Source organism: Anser brachyrhynchus (genome assembly GCF_964034855.1).
Source record: "Anser brachyrhynchus genome assembly, contig: SCAFFOLD_384, whole genome shotgun sequence".
In the NCBI taxonomy this organism is placed as follows: Eukaryota; Metazoa; Chordata; class Aves; order Anseriformes; family Anatidae; genus Anser; species Anser brachyrhynchus.
This window is the reverse complement of record NW_027664025.1, coordinates 39,972-55,428: the sequence shown is the minus strand read 5'-3', so window position 1 is coordinate 55,428 and position 15,457 is coordinate 39,972.

Here is a 15,457-nt window from a genome sequence, read left to right as displayed (position 1 = left end):
GAGTGAAGACGCAGAGTCCTGTTGAGTGTGGGGTTGCGTAAAGGCTCCCCCAGGGAGTTCAGGTGTACCCAAAGGCTTCCGCTGAGAGCACCTTTTGATGGCAGAAAGTGGCACCGTACGTGTTTTTTCGGGTCTAACTCGGGTTCAGCTTCTTGTTGCGGTTAGGGTTTTGTTTAGGGTTGTTAGGAAAGAGTGAAGACGCAGAGTCCTATTGAGTGTGGGGTTGTGTAAAGGCTCCCCCAGGGAGTTCAGGTGTACCCAAAGGCTTCCGCTGAGAGCACTTTTTGATGGCAGAAAGTGGCACCGTACGTGTTTTTTCGGGTCTAACTCGGGTTCAGCTTCTTGTTGCGGTTAGGGTTTTGTTTAGGGTTGTTAGGAAAGAGTGAAGACGCAGAGTCCTGTTGAGTGTGGGGTTGCGTAAAGGCTCCCCCAGGGAGTTCAGGTGTACCCAAAGGCTTCCGCTGAGAGCACTTTTTGATGGCAGAAAGTGGCACCGTACGTGTTTTTTCGGGTCTAACTCGGGTTCAGCTTCTTGTTGCGGTTAGGGTTATGTTTAGGGTTGTTAGGAAAGAGTGAAGACGCAGAGTCCTGTTGAGTGTGGGGTTGCGTAAAGGCTCCCCCAGGGAGTTCAGGTGTACCCAAAGGCTTCCGCTGAGAGCACTTTTTGATGGCAGAAAGTGGCACCGTACGTGTTTTTTCGGGTCTAACTCGAGTTCAGCTTCTTGTTGCGGTTAGGGTTATGTTTAGGGTTGTTGGAAAGAGTGAAGACGCAGAGTCCTGTTGAGTGTGGGGTTGTGTAAAGGCTCCCCCAGGGAGTTCAGGTGTACCCAAAGGCTTCCGCTGAGAGCACTTTTTGACGGCAGAAAGTGGCACCGTACGTGTTTTTTCGGGTCTAACTCGGGTTCAGCTTCTTGTTGCGGTTAGGGTTATGTTTAGGGTTGTTAGGAAAGAGTGAAGACGCAGAGTCCTGTTGAGTGTGGGGTTGCGTAAAGGCTCCCCCAGGGAGTTCAGGTGTACCCAAAGGCTTCCGCTGAGAGCACTTTTTGATGGCAGAAAGTGGCACCGTACGTGTTTTTTCGGGTCTAACTCGGGTTGAGCTTCTTGTTGCGGTTAGGGTTATGTTTAGGGTTGTTAGGAAAGAGGGGAGACGCAGAGTCCTGTTGAGTGTGGGGTTGCGTAAAGGCTCCCCCAGGGAGTTCAGGTGTACCCAAAGGCTTCCGCTGAGAGCACTTTTGGATGGCAGAAAGTGGCACCGTACGTGTTTTTTCGGGTCTAACTCGGGTTGAGCTTCTTGTTGCGGTTAGGGTTATGTTTAGGGTTGTTAGGAAAGAGTGAAGACGCAGAGTCCTATTGAGTGTGGGGTTGCGTAAAGGCTCCCCCAGGGAGTTCAGGTGTACCCAAAGGCTTCCGCTGAGAGCACTTTTGGATGGCAGAAAGTGGCACCGTACGTGTTTTTTCGGGTCTAACTCGGGTTCAGCTTCTTGTTGCGGTTAGGGTTATGTTTAGGGTTGTTAGGAAAGAGTGAAGACGCAGAGTCCTGTTGGGTGTGGGGTTGCGTAAAGGCTCCCCCAGGGAGTTCAGGTGTACCCAAAGGCTTCCGCTGAGAGCACTTTTGGATGGCAGAAAGTGGCACCGTACGTGTTTTTTCGGGTCTAACTCGGGTTCAGCTTCTTGTTGCGGTTAGGGTTATGTTTAGGGTTGTTAGGAAAGAGTGAAGACGCAGAGTCCTGTTGAGTGTGGGGTTGCGTAAAGGCTCCCCCAGGGAGTTCAGGTGTACCCAAAGGCTTCCGCTGAGAGCACTTTTTGACGGCAGAAAGTGGCACCGTACGTGTTTTTTCGGGTCTAACTCGGGTTGAGCTTCTTGTTCCGGTTAGGGTTATGTTTAGGGTTGTTAGGAAAGAGTGAAGACGCAGAGTCCTGTTGAGTGTGGGGTTGCGTAAAGGCTCCCCCAGGGAGTTCAGGTGTACCCAAAGGCTTCCGCTGAGAGCACTTTTGGATGGCAGAAAGTGGCACCGTACGTGTTTTTTCGGGTCTAACTCGGGTTCAGCTTCTTGTTGCGGTTAGGGTTATGTTTAGGGTTGTTAGGAAAGAGTGAAGACGCAGAGTCCTGTTGAGTGTGGGGTTGCGTAAAGGCTCCCCCAGGGAGTTCAGGTGTACCCAAAGGCTTCCGCTGAGAGCACTTTTTGATGGCAGAAAGTGGCACCGTACGTGTTTTTTCGGGTCTAACTCGGGTTGAGCTTCTTGTTGCGGTTAGGGTTATGTTTAGGGTTGTTAGGAAAGAGTGAAGACGCAGAGTCCTGTTGAGTGTGGGATTGCATAAAGGCTCCCCCAGGGAGTTCAGGTGTACCCAAAGGCTTCCGCTGAGAGCACTTTTTGATGGCAGAAAGTGGCACCGTACGTGTTTTTTCGGGTCTAACTCGGGTTGAGCTTCATGTTCCGGTTAGGGTTATGTTTAGGGTTGTTAGGAAAGAGTGAAGACGCAGAGTCCTGTTGAGTGTGGGGTTGCGTAAAGGCTCCCCCAGGGAGTTCAGGTGTACCCAAAGGCTTCCGCTGAGAGCACTTTTTGATGGCAGAAAGTGGCACCGTACGTGTTTTTTCGGGTCTAACTCGGGTTCAGCTTCTTGTTGCGGTTAGGGTTATGTTTAGGGTTGTTAGGAAAGAGTGAAGACGCAGAGTCCTATTGAGTGTGGGGTTGTGTAAAGGCTCCCCCAGGGAGTTCAGGTGTACCCAAAGGCTTCCGCTGAGAGCACTTTTTGATGGCAGAAAGTGGCACCGTACGTGTTTTTTCGGGTCTAACTCGGGTTCAGCTTCTTGTTGCGGTTAGGGTTTTGTTTAGGGTTGTTAGGAAAGAGTGAAGACGCAGAGTCCTGTTGAGTGTGGGGTTGCGTAAAGGCTCCCCCAGGGAGTTCAGGTGTACCCAAAGGCTTCCGCTGAGAGCACTTTTTGATGGCAGAAAGTGGCACCGTACGTGTTTTTTCGGGTCTAACTCGGGTTCAGCTTCTTGTTGCGGTTAGGGTTATGTTTAGGGTTGTTAGGAAAGAGTGAAGACGCAGAGTCCTGTTGAGTGTGGGGTTGCGTAAAGGCTTCCCCAGGGAGTTCAGGTGTACCCAAAGGCTTCCGCTGAGAGCACTTTTTGATGGCAGAAAGTGGCACCGTACGTGTTTTTTCGGGTCTAACTCGGGTTCAGCTTCTTGTTGCGGTTAGGGTTATGTTTAGGGTTGTTAGGAAAGAGTGAAGACGCAGAGTCCTGTTGAGTGTGGGGTTGCGTAAAGGCTCCCCCAGGGAGTTCAGGTGTACCCAAAGGCTTCCGCTGAGAGCACTTTTTGATGGCAGAAAGTGGCACCGTACGTGTTTTTTCGGGTCTAACTCGAGTTCAGCTTCTTGTTGCGGTTAGGGTTATGTTTAGGGTTGTTGGAAAGAGTGAAGACGCAGAGTCCTGTTGAGTGTGGGGTTGTGTAAAGGCTCCCCCAGGGAGTTCAGGTGTACCCAAAGGCTTCCGCTGAGAGCACTTTTTGATGGCAGAAAGTGGCACCGTACGTGTTTTTTCGGGTCTAACTCGGGTTCAGCTTCTTGTTGCGGTTAGGGTTATGTTTAGGGTTGTTAGGAAAGAGTGAAGACGCAGAGTCCTGTTGAGTGTGGGGTTGCGTAAAGGCTCCCCCAGGGAGTTCAGGTGTACCCAAAGGCTTCCGCTGAGAGCACTTTTTGACGGCAGAAAGTGGCACCGTACGTGTTTTTTCGGGTCTAACTCGGGTTCAGCTTCTTGTTGCGGTTAGGGTTATGTTTAGGGTTGTTAGGAAAGAGTGAAGACGCAGAGTCCTGTTGAGTGTGGGGTTGCGTAAAGGCTCCCCCAGGGAGTTCAGGTGTACCCAAAGGCTTCCGCTGAGAGCACTTTTTGACGGCAGAAAGTGGCACCGTACGTGTTTTTTCGGGTCTAACTCGGGTTCAGCTTCTTGTTGCGGTTAGGGTTATGTTTAGGGTTGTTAGGAAAGAGTGAAGACGCAGAGTCCTGTTGAGTGTGGGGTTGCGTAAAGGCTCCCCCAGGGAGTTCAGGTGTACCCAAAGGCTTCCGCTGAGAGCACTTTTGGATGGCAGAAAGTGGCACCGTACGTGTTTTTTCGGGTCTAACTCGGGTTCAGCTTCTTGTTGCGGTTAGGGTTATGTTTAGGGTTGTTAGGAAAGAGTGAAGACGCAGAGTCCTGTTGAGTGTGGGGTTGCGTAAAGGCTCCCCCAGGGAGTTCAGGTGTACCCAAAGGCTTCCGCTGAGAGCACTTTTTGATGGCAGAAAGTGGCACCGTACGTGTTTTTTCGGGTCTAACTCGGGTTCAGCTTCTTGTTGCGGTTAGGGTTATGTTTAGGGTTGTTAGGAAAGAGTGAAGACGCAGAGTCCTGTTGAGTGTGGGGTTGCGTAAAGGCTCCCCCAGGGAGTTCAGGTGTACCCAAAGGCTTCCGCTGAGAGCACTTTTTGATGGCAGAAAGTGGCACCGTACGTGTTTTTTCGGGTCTAACTCGGGTTCAGCTTCTTGTTGCGGTTAGGGTTATGTTTAGGGTTGTTAGGAAAGAGTGAAGACGCAGAGTCCTGTTGAGTGTGGGGTTGCGTAAAGGCTCCCCCAGGGAGTTCAGGTGTACCCAAAGGCTTCCGCTGAGAGCACTTTTTGATGGCAGAAAGTGGCACCGTACGTGTTTTTTCGGGTCTAACTCGGGTTCAGCTTCTTGTTGCGGTTAGGGTTATGTTTAGGGTTGTTAGGAAAGAGTGAAGACGCAGAGTCCTGTTGAGTGTGGGGTTGCGTAAAGGCTCCCCCAGGGAGTTCAGGTGTACCCAAAGGCTTCCGCTGAGAGCACTTTTTGATGGCAGAAAGTGGCACCGTACGTGTTTTTTCGGGTCTAACTCGGGTTCAGCTTCTTGTTGCGGTTAGGGCTATGTTTAGGGTTGTTAGGAAAGAGTGAAGACGCAGAGTCCTGTTGAGTGTGGGGTTGCGTAAAGGCTCCCCCAGGGAGTTCAGGTGTACCCAAAGGCTTCCGCTGAGAGCACTTTTTGATGGCAGAAAGTGGCACCGTACGTGTTTTTTCGGGTCTAACTCGGGTTCAGCTTCTTGTTGCGGTTAGGGTTATGTTTAGGGTTGTTAGGAAAGAGTGAAGACGCAGAGTCCTGTTGAGTGTGGGGTTGCATAAAGGCTCCCCCAGGGAGTTCAGGTGTACCCAAAGGCTTCCGCTGAGAGCACTTTTGGATGGCAGAAAGTGGCACCGTACGTGTTTTTTCGGGTCTAACTCGGGTTCAGCTTCTTGTTGCGGTTAGGGTTATGTTTAGGGTTGTTAGGAAAGAGTGAATACGCAGAGTCCTGTTGAGTGTGGGGTTGCGTAAAGTCTCCCCCAGGGAGTTCAGGTGTACCCAAAGGCTTCCGCTGAGAGCACTTTTTGACGGCAGAAAGTGGCACCGTACGTGTTTTTTCGGGTCTAACTCGGGTTGAGCTTCTTGTTGCGGTTAGGGTTATGTTTAGGGTTGTTAGGAAAGAGTGAAGACGCAGAGTCCTGTTGAGTGTGGGGTTGCGTAAAGGCTCCCCCAGGGAGTTCAGGTTTTCCACAAAGGCTTCCGCTGAGAGCACTTTTTGATGGCAGAAAGTGGCACCGTACGTGTTTTTTCAGGTCTAACTCGGGTTCAGCTTCTTGTTGCGGTTAGGGTTATGTTTAGGGTTGTTAGGAAAGAGTGAAGACGCAGAGTCCTGTTGAGTGTGGGGTTGCGTAAAGGCTCCCCCAGGGAGTTCAGGTGTACCCAAAGGCTTCCGCTGAGAGCACTTTTTGATGGCAGAAAGTGGCACTGTACGTGTTTTTTCGGGTCTAACTCGGGTTCAGCTTCTTGTTGCGGTTAGGGTTATGTTTAGGGTTGTTAGGAAAGAGTGAAGACGCAGAGTCCTGTTGAGTGTGGGGTTGCATAAAGGCTCCCCCAGGGAGTTCAGGTGTACCCAAAGGCTTCCGCTGAGAGCACTTTTTGATGGCAGAGAGTGGCACCGTACGTGTTTTTTCGGGTCTAACTCGGGTTCAGCTTCTTGTTGCGGTTAGGGCTATGTTTAGGGTTGTTAGGAAAGAGTGAAGACGCAGAGTCCTGTTGAGTGTGGGGTTGCGTAAAGGCTCCCCCAGGGAGTTCAGGTGTACCCAAAGGCTTCCGCTGAGAGCACTTTTGGATGGCAGAAAGTGGCACCGTACGTGTTTTTTCGGGTCTAACTCGGGTTCAGCTTCTTGTTGCGGTTAGGGTTATGTTTAGGGTTGTTAGGAAAGAGTGAAGACGCAGAGTCCTGTTGAGTGTGGGGTTGCGTAAAGGCTCCCCCAGGGAGTTCAGGTGTACCCAAAGGCTTCCGCTGAGAGCACTTTTTGATGGCAGAAAGTGGCACCGTACGTGTTTTTTCGGGTCTAACTCGGGTTCAGCTTCTTGTTGCGGTTAGGGTTATGTTTAGGGTTGTTAGGAAAGAGTGAAGACGCAGAGTCCTGTTGAGTGTGGGGTTGCGTAAAGGCTCCCCCAGGGAGTTCAGGTGTACCCAAAGGCTTCCGCTGAGAGCACTTTTGGATGGCAGAAAGTGGCACCGTACGTGTTTTTTCGGGTCTAACTCGGGTTCAGCTTCTTGTTGCGGTTAGGGTTATGTTTAGGGTTGTTAGGAAAGAGTGAAGACGCAGAGTCCTGTTGAGTGTGGGGTTGCGTAAAGGCTTCCCCAGGGAGTTCAGGTGTACCCAAAGGCTTCCGCTGAGAGCACTTTTTGATGGCAGAAAGTGGCACCGTACGTGTTTTTTCGGGTCTAACTCGGGTTGAGCTTCTTGTTGCGGTTAGGGTTATGTTTAGGGTTGTTAGGAAAGAGTGAAGACGCAGAGTCCTGTTGAGTGTGGGGTTGCGTAAAGGCTCCCCCAGGGAGTTCAGGTGTACCCAAAGGCTTCCGCTGAGAGCACTTTTGGATGGCAGAAAGTGGCACCGTACGTGTTTTTTCGGGTCTAACTCGGGTTCAGCTTCTTGTTGCGGTTAGGGTTATGTTTAGGGTTGTTAGGAAAGAGTGAAGACGCAGAGTCCTGTTGAGTGTGGGGTTGCGTAAAGGCTCCCCCAGGGAGTTCAGGTGTACCCAAAGGCTTCCGCTGAGAGCACTTTTTGATGGCAGAAAGTGGCACCGTACGTGTTTTTTCGGGTCTAACTCGGGTTCAGCTTCTTGTTGCGGTTAGGGTTATGTTTAGGGTTGTTAGGAAAGAGTGAAGACGCAGAGTCCTGTTGAGTGTGGGGTTGCGTAAAGGCTCCCCCAGGGAGTTCAGGTGTACCCAAAGGCTTCCGATGAGAGCACTTTTTGATGGCAGAAAGTGGCACCGTACGTGTTTTTTCGGGTCTAACTCGGGTTCAGCTTCTTGTTGCGGTTAGGGTTATGTTTAGGGTTGTTAGGAAAGAGTGAAGACGCAGAGTCCTGTTGAGTGTGGGGTTGCGTAAAGGCTCCCCCAGGGAGTTCAGGTGTACCCAAAGGCTTCCGCTGAGAGCACGTTTTGATGGCATAAAGTGGCACCGTACGTGTTTTTTCGGGTGTAACTCGGGTTGAGCTTCATGTTCCGGTTAGGGTTATGTTTAGGGTTGTTAGGAAAGAGTGAAGACGTAGAGTCCTGTTGAGTGTGGGGTTGCGTAAAGGCTCCCCCAGGGAGTTCAGGTGTACCCAAAGGCTTCCGCTGAGAGCACTTTTTGATGGCAGAAAGTGGCACCGTACGTGTTTTTTCGGGTCTAACTCGGGTTCAGCTTCTTGTTGCGGTTAGGGTTATGTTTAGGGTTGTTAGGAAAGAGTGAAGACGCAGAGTCCTGTTGAGTGTGGGGTTGCGTAAAGGCTCCCCCAGGGAGTTCAGATGTACCCAAAGGCTTCCGCTGAGAGCACTTTTTGATGGCAGAAAGTGGCACCGTACGTGTTTTTTCGGGTCTAACTCGGGTTGAGCTTCATGTTCCGGTTAGGGTTATGTTTAGGGTTGTTAGGAAAGAGTGAAGACGTAGAGTCCTGTTGAGTGTGGGGTTGCGTAAATGCTCCCCCAGGGAGTTCAGATGTACCCAAAGGCTTCCGCTGAGAGCTCTCTTTGATGGCAGAAAGTGGCACCGTACGTGTTTTTTTGGGTCTAACTCGGGTTCAGCTTCTTGTTGCGGTTAGGGTTATGTTTAGGGTTGTTAGGAAAGAGTGAAGACGCAGAGTCCTGTTGAGTGTGGGGTTGCGTAAAGGCTCCCCCAGGGAGTTCAGGTGTACCCAAAGGCTTCCGCTGAGAGCACTTTTTGATGGCAGAAAGTGGCACCGTACGTGTTTTTTCGGGTCTAACTCGGGTTGAGCTTCTTGTTGCGGTTAGGGTTATGTTTAGGGTTGTTAGGAAAGAGTGAAGACGCAGAGTCCTGTTGAGTGTGGGGTTGCATAAAGGCTCCCCCAGGGAGTTCAGGTGTACCCAAAGGCTTCCGCTGAGAGCACTTTTGGATGGCAGAAAGTGGCACCGTACGTGTTTTTTCGGGTCTAACTCGGGTTCAGCTTCTTGTTGCGGTTAGGGTTATGTTTAGGGTTGTTAGGAAAGAGTGAAGACGCAGAGTCCTGTTGAGTGTGGGGTTGCGTAAAGGCTCCCCGAGGGAGTTCAGGTGTACCCAAAGGCTTCCGCTGAGAGCACTTTTTGATGGCAGAAAGTGGCACCGTACGTGTTTTTTCGGGTCTAACTCGGGTTCAGCTTCTTGTTGCGGTTAGGGTTATGTTTAGGGTTGTTAGGAAAGAGTGAAGACGCAGAGTCCTGTTGAGTGTGGGGTTGCGTAAAGGCTCCCCCAGGGAGTTCAGGTGTACCCAAAGGCTTCCGCTGAGAGCACGTTTTGATGGCATAAAGTGGCACCGTACGTGTTTTTTCGGGTGTAACTCGGGTTGAGCTTCATGTTCCGGTTAGGGTTATGTTTAGGGTTGTTAGGAAAGAGTGAAGACGTAGAGTGCTGTTGAGTGTGGGGTTGCGTAAAGGCTCCCCCAGGGAGTTCAGGTGTACCCAAAGGCTTCCGCTGAGAGCACTTTTTGATGGCAGAAAGTGGCACCGTACGTGTTTTTTCGGGTCTAACTCGGGTTCAGCTTCTTGTTGCGGTTAGGGTTATGTTTAGGGTTGTTAGGAAAGAGTGAAGACGCAGAGTCCTGTTGAGTGTGGGGTTGCGTAAAGGCTCCCCCAGGGAGTTCAGATGTACCCAAAGGCTTCCGCTGAGAGCACTTTTTGATGGCAGAAAGTGGCACCGTACGTGTTTTTTCGGGTCTAACTCGGGTTGAGCTTCATGTTCCGGTTAGGGTTATGTTTAGGGTTGTTAGGAAAGAGTGAAGACGTAGAGTCCTGTTGAGTGTGGGGTTGCGTAAATGCTCCCCCAGGGAGTTCAGATGTACCCAAAGGCTTCCGCTGAGAGCTCTTTTTGATGGCAGAAAGTGGCACCGTACGTGTTTTTTTGGGTCTAACTCGGGTTCAGCTTCTTGTTGCGGTTAGGGTTATGTTTAGGGTTGTTAGGAAAGAGTGAAGACGCAGAGTCCTGTTGAGTGTGGGGTTGCGTAAAGGCTCCCCCAGGGAGTTCAGGTGTACCCAAAGGCTTCCGCTGAGAGCACTTTTTGATGGCAGAAAGTGGCACCGTACGTGTTTTTTCGGGTCTAACTCGGGTTGAGCTTCTTGTTGCGGTTAGGGTTATGTTTAGGGTTGTTAGGAAAGAGTGAAGACGCAGAGTCCTGTTGAGTGTGGGGTTGCATAAAGGCTCCCCCAGGGAGTTCAGGTGTACCCAAAGGCTTCCGCTGAGAGCACTTTTGGATGGCAGAAAGTGGCACCGTACGTGTTTTTTCGGGTCTAACTCGGGTTCAGCTTCTTGTTGCGGTTAGGGTTATGTTTAGGGTTGTTAGGAAAGAGTGAAGACGCAGAGTCCTGTTGAGTGTGGGGTTGCGTAAAGGCTCCCCGAGGGAGTTCAGGTGTACCCAAAGGCTTCCGCTGAGAGCACTTTTTGATGGCAGAAAGTGGCACCGTACGTGTTTTTTCGGGTCTAACTCGGGTTCAGCTTCTTGTTGCGGTTAGGGTTATGTTTAGGGTTGTTAGGAAAGAGTGAAGACGCAGAGTCCTGTTGAGTGTGGGGTTGCGTAAAGGCTCCCCCAGGGAGTTCAGGTGTACCCAAAGGCTTCCGCTGAGAGCACTTTTTGATGGCAGAAAGTGGCACCGTACGTGTTTTTTCGGGTCTAACTCGGGTTCAGCTTCTTGTTGCGGTTAGGGTTATGTTTAGGGTTGTTAGGAAAGAGTGAAGACGCAGAGTCCTGTTGAGTGTGGGGTTGCGTAAAGGCTCCCCCAGGGAGTTCAGGTGTACCCAAAGGCTTCCGCTGAGAGCACTTTTTGATGGCAGAAAGTGGCACCGTACGTGTTTTTTCGGGTCTAACTCGGGTTCAGCTTCTTGTTGCGGTTAGGGTTATGTTTAGGGTTGTTAGGAAAGAGTGAAGACGCAGAGTCCTGTTGAGTGTGGGGTTGCGTAAAGGCTCCCCCAGGGAGTTCAGGTGTACCCAAAGGCTTCCGCTGAGAGCTCTTTTTGATGGCAGAAAGTGGCACCGTACGTGTTTTTTCGGGTCTAACTCGGGTTGAGCTTCATGTTCCGGTTAGGGTTATGTTTAGGGTTGTTAGGAAAGAGTGAAGACGTAGAGTCCTGTTGAGTGTGGGGTTGCGTAAAGGCTCCCCCAGGGAGTTCAGGTGTACCCAAAGGCTTCCGCTGAGAGCTCTTTTTGATGGCAGAAAGTGTCACCGTACGTGTTTTTTCGGGTCTAACTCGGGTTGAGCTTCTTGTTGCGGTTAGGGTTATGTTTAGGGTTGTTAGGAAAGAGTGAAGACGCAGAGTCCTGTTGAGTGTGGGGTTGCGTAAAGGCTCCCCCAGGGAGTTCAGGTGTACCCAAAGGCTTCCGCTGAGAGCACTTTTTGATGGCAGAAAGTGGCACCGTACGTGTTTTTTCGGGTCTAACTCGGGTTCAGCTTCTTGTTGCGGTTAGGGTTATGTTTAGGGTTGTTAGGAAAGAGTGAAGACGCAGAGTCCTGTTGAGTGTGGGGTTGCGTAAAGGCTCCCCCAGGGAGTTCAGGTGTACCCGAAGGCTTCCGCTGAGAGCACTTTTTGATGGCAGAAAGTGGCACCGTACGTGTTTTTTCGGGTCTAACTCGGGTTCAGCTTCTTGTTGCGGTTAGGGTTATGTTTAGGGTTGTTAGGAAAGAGTGAAGACGCAGAGTCCTGTTGAGTGTGGGGTTGCGTAAAGGCTCCCCCAGGGAGTTCAGGTGTACCCAAAGGCTTCCGCTGAGAGCACTTTTTGATGGCAGAAAGTGGCACCGTACGTGTTTTTTCGGGTCTAACTCGGGTTCAGCTTCTTGTTGCGGTTAGGGTTATGTTTAGGGTTGTTAGGAAAGAGTGAAGACGCAGAGTCCTGTTGAGTGTGGGGTTGCGTAAAGGCTCCCCCAGGGAGTTCAGGTGTACCCAAAGGCTTCCGCTGAGAGCACTTTTTGATGGCAGAAAGTGGCACCGTACGTGTTTTTTCGGGTCTAACTCGGGTTGAGCTTCTTGTTGCGGTTAGGGTTATGTTTAGGGTTGTTAGGAAAGAGTGAAGACGCAGAGTCCTGTTGAGTGTGGGGTTGCGTAAAGGCTCCCCCAGGGAGTTCAGGTGTACCCAAAGGCTTCCGCTGAGAGCACGTTTTGATGGCATAAAGTGGCACCGTACGTGTTTTTTCGGGTGTAACTCGGGTTGAGCTTCATGTTCCGGTTAGGGTTATGTTTAGGGTTGTTAGGAAAGAGTGAAGACGTAGAGTCCTGTTGAGTGTGGGGTTGCGTAAAGGCTCCCCCAGGGAGTTCAGGTGTACCCAAAGGCTTCCGCTGAGAGCACTTTTTGATGGCAGAAAGTGGCACCGTACGTGTTTTTTCGGGTCTAACTCGGGTTGAGCTTCTTGTTGCGGTTAGGGTTATGTTTAGGGTTGTTAGGAAAGAGTGAAGACGCAGAGTCCTGTTGAGTGTGGGGTTGCGTAAAGGCTCCCCCAGGGAGTTCAGATGTACCCAAAGGCTTCCGCTGAGAGCACTTTTTGATGGCAGAAAGTGGCACCGTACGTGTTTTTTCGGGTCTAACTCGGGTTGAGCTTCATGTTCCGGTTAGGGTTATGTTTAGGGTTGTTAGGAAAGAGTGAAGACGTAGAGTCCTGTTGAGTGTGGGGTTGCGTAAATGCTCCCCCAGGGAGTTCAGATGTACCCAAAGGCTTCCGCTGAGAGCTCTTTTTGATGGCAGAAAGTGGCACCGTACGTGTTTTTTTGGGTCTAACTCGGGTTCAGCTTCTTGTTGCGGTTAGGGTTATGTTTAGGGTTGTTAGGAAAGACTGAAGACGCAGAGTCCTGTTGAGTGTGGGGTTGCGTAAAGGCTCCCCCAGGGAGTTCAGGTGTACCCAAAGGCTTCCGCTGAGAGCACTTTTTGATGGCAGAAAGTGGCACCGTACGTGTTTTTTCGGGTCTAACTCGGGTTCAGCTTCTTGTTGCGGTTAGGGTTATGTTTAGGGTTGTTAGGAAAGAGTGAAGACGCAGAGTCCTGTTGAGTGTGGGGTTGCATAAAGGCTCCCCCAGGGAGTTCAGGTGTACCCAAAGGCTTCCGCTGAGAGCACTTTTGGATGGCAGAAAGTGGCACCGTACGTGTTTTTTCGGGTCTAACTCGGGTTCAGCTTCTTGTTGCGGTTAGGGTTATGTTTAGGGTTGTTAGGAAAGAGTGAAGACGCAGAGTCCTGTTGAGTGTGGGGTTGCGTAAAGGCTCCCCGAGGGAGTTCAGGTGTACCCAAAGGCTTCCGCTGAGAGCACTTTTTGATGGCAGAAAGTGGCACCGTACGTGTTTTTTCGGGTCTAACTCGGGTTCAGCTTCTTGTTGCGGTTAGGGTTATGTTTAGGGTTGTTAGGAAAGAGTGAAGACGCAGAGTCCTGTTGAGTGTGGGGTTGCGTAAAGGCTCCCCCAGGGAGTTCAGGTGTACCCAAAGGCTTCCGCTGAGAGCACTTTTTGATGGCAGAAAGTGGCACCGTACGTGTTTTTTCGGGTCTAACTCGGGTTCAGCTTCTTGTTGCGGTTAGGGTTATGTTTAGGGTTGTTAGGAAAGAGTGAAGACGCAGAGTCCTGTTGAGTGTGGGGTTGCGTAAAGGCTCCCCCAGGGAGTTCAGGTGTACCCAAAGGCTTCCGCTGAGAGCACTTTTGGATGGCAGAAAGTGGCACCGTACGTGTTTTTTCGGGTCTAACTCGGGTTCAGCTTCTTGTTGCGGTTAGGGTTATGTTTAGGGTTGTTAGGAAAGAGTGAAGACGTAGAGTCCTGTTGAGTGTGGGGTTGCGTAAAGGCTCCCCCAGGGAGTTCAGGTGTACCCAAAGGCTTCCGCTGAGAGCTCTTTTTGATGGCAGAAAGTGTCACCGTACGTGTTTTTTCGGGTCTAACTCGGGTTGAGCTTCTTGTTGCGGTTAGGGTTATGTTTAGGGTTGTTAGGAAAGAGTGAAGACGCAGAGTCCTGTTGAGTGTGGGGTTGCGTAAAGGCTCCCCCAGGGAGTTCAGGTGTACCCGAAGGCTTCCGCTGAGAGCACTTTTTGATGGCAGAAAGTGGCACCGTACGTGTTTTTTCGGGTCTAACTCGGGTTCAGCTTCTTGTTGCGGTTAGGGTTATGTTTAGGGTTGTTAGGAAAGAGTGAAGACGCAGAGTCCTGTTGAGTGTGGGGTTGCGTAAAGGCTCCCCCAGGGAGTTCAGGTGTACCCAAAGGCTTCCGCTGAGAGCACTTTTTGATGGCAGAAAGTGGCACCGTACGTGTTTTTTCGGGTCTAACTCGGGTTCAGCTTCTTCTTGCGGTTAGGGTTATGTTTAGGGTTGTTAGGAAAGAGTGAAGACGCAGAGTCCTGTTGAGTGTGGGGTTGCGTAAAGGCTCCCCCAGGGAGTTCAGGTGTACCCAAAGGCTTCCGCTGAGAGCACTTTTGGATGGCAGAAAGTGGCACCGTACGTGTTTTTTCGGGTCTAACTCGGGTTCAGCTTCTTGTTGCGGTTAGGGTTATGTTTAGGGTTGTTAGGAAAGAGTGAAGATGCAGAGTCCTGTTGAGTGTGGGGTTGCGTAAAGGCTCCCCCAGGGAGTTCAGGTGTACCCAAAGGCTTCCGCTGAGAGCACTTTTTGATGGCAGAAAGTGGCACCGTACGTGTTTTTTCGGGTCTAACTCGGGTTCAGCTTCTTGTTGCGGTTAGGGTTATGTTTAGGGTTGTTAGGAAAGAGTGAAGACGCAGAGTCCTGTTGAGTGTGGGGTTGCGTAAAGGCTCCCCCAGGGAGTTCAGGTGTACCCAAAGGCTTCCGCTGAGAGCACTTTTTGATGGCAGAAAGTGGCACCGTACGTGTTTTTTCGGGTCTAACTCGGGTTCAGCTTCTTGTTGCGGTTAGGGTTATGTTTAGGGTTGTTAGGAAAGAGTGAAGACGCAGAGTCCTGTTGAGTGTGGGGTTGCGTAAAGGCTCCCCCAGGGAGTTCAGGTGTACCCAAAGGCTTCCGCTGAGAGCATTTTTTGATGGCAGAAAGTGGCACCGTACGTGTTTTTTCGGGTCTAACTCGGGTTCAGCTTCTTGTTGCGGTTAGGGTTATGTTTAGGGTTGTTAGGAAAGAGTGAAGACGCAGAGTCCTGTTGAGTGTGGGGTTGCGTAAAGGCTCCCCCAGGGAGTTCAGGTGTACCCAAAGGCTTCCGCTGAGAGCACTTTTTGATGGCAGAAAGTGGCACCGTACGTGTTTTTTCGGGCCTAACTCGGGTTCAGCTTCTTGTTGCGGTTAGGGTTATGTTTAGGGTTGTTAGGAAAGAGTGAAGACGCAGAGTCCTGTTGAGTGTGGGGTTGCGTAAAGGCTCCCCCAGGGAGTTCAGGTGTACCCAAAGGCTTCCGCTGAGAGCACTTTTTGATGGCAGAAAGTGGCACCGTACGTGTTTTTTCGGGCCTAACTCGGGTTCAGCTTCTTGTTGCGGTTAGGGTTATGTTTAGGGTTGTTAGGAAAGAGTGAAGACGCAGAGTCCTGTTGAGTGTGGGGTTGCGTAAAGGCTCCCCCAGGGAGTTCAGGTGTACCCAAAGGCTTCTGCTGAGAGCACTTTTTGATGGCAGAAAGTGGCACCGTACGTGTTTTTTCGGGTCTAACTCGGGGTGAGCTTCTTGTTGCGGTTAGGGTTATGTTTAGGGTTGTTAGGAAAGAGTGCAGACGCAGAGTCCTGTTGAGTGTGGGGTTGCGTAAAGGCTCCCCCAGGGAGTTGAGATGTACCCAAAGGCTTCCGCTGAGAGCACTTTTTGATGGCAGAAAGTGGCACCGTACGTGTTTTTTCGGGTCTAACTCGGGTTCAGCTTCTTGTTGCGGTTAGGGTTATGTTTAGGGTTGTTAGGAAAGAGTGAAGACGCAGAGTCCTGTTGAGTGTGGGGTTGCGTAAAGGCTCCCCCAGGGAGTTCAGGTGTAC